The 445-nt window shown below is 49.9% G+C and overlaps 1 long non-coding RNA gene across 1 annotated transcript in view; it reads left to right on the top strand.

Moving 5' to 3' along the window:
- Nucleotides 1-168, top strand: part of LOC108803953 — a 1,706-nt gene extending 1,538 nt beyond the window's left edge. The window contains exon 3 of the long non-coding RNA XR_001942312.1: nucleotides 70-168. This is a non-coding gene — a long non-coding RNA (uncharacterized LOC108803953). The remainder of the gene's footprint in view (nucleotides 1-69) is intronic.
- The last annotated feature ends 277 nt before the right edge of the window (nucleotides 169-445 follow it).

Below are 445 nucleotides of genomic sequence, written 5' to 3'. Positions count from 1 at the left end.
CATGGAGCACACAAGGATCAGGAGGACAGAAGGTGAGGTGCATGGAACACACAAGGAGTCAGTCAGAAGGTGAGGTGCATGGAGCACACAAGGATCAGGAGGACAGAAGGTGAGGTGCATGGAGCACACAAGGATCAGGAGGACAGAAGGTGAGGTGCATGGAGCACACAAGGAGTCAGTCAGAAGGTGAGGTGCATGGAGCACAGAAGGTGAGGTACATGGAGCACACAAGGATCAGGAGGACAGAAGATGAGGTGCATGGAGCACACAAGAAGTTAAAAAATAAGGCATCGAGTACACAAGTTGCTGGATAACAAAAGGTTCTATGGCACAAAGTACACCAGGACCTATGCAGAAGGTTAGGATGGCATGAAGGACACAAGTTGATGGACCTGGGGGACATTGTTCTTTATAAGCTGTTCCACGGACAGGCTTGGAAGAGTTG

Source organism: Nanorana parkeri, unplaced genomic scaffold (genome assembly GCF_000935625.1).
Source record: "Nanorana parkeri isolate BGI_ZX_2015 unplaced genomic scaffold, ASM93562v1 scaffold4560, whole genome shotgun sequence".
Lineage (NCBI taxonomy): Eukaryota > Metazoa > Chordata > Amphibia > Anura > Dicroglossidae > Nanorana > Nanorana parkeri.
The sequence above is the reverse complement of the archived record's forward strand: the minus strand, read 5'-3'. Positions and strand labels throughout refer to the sequence as shown.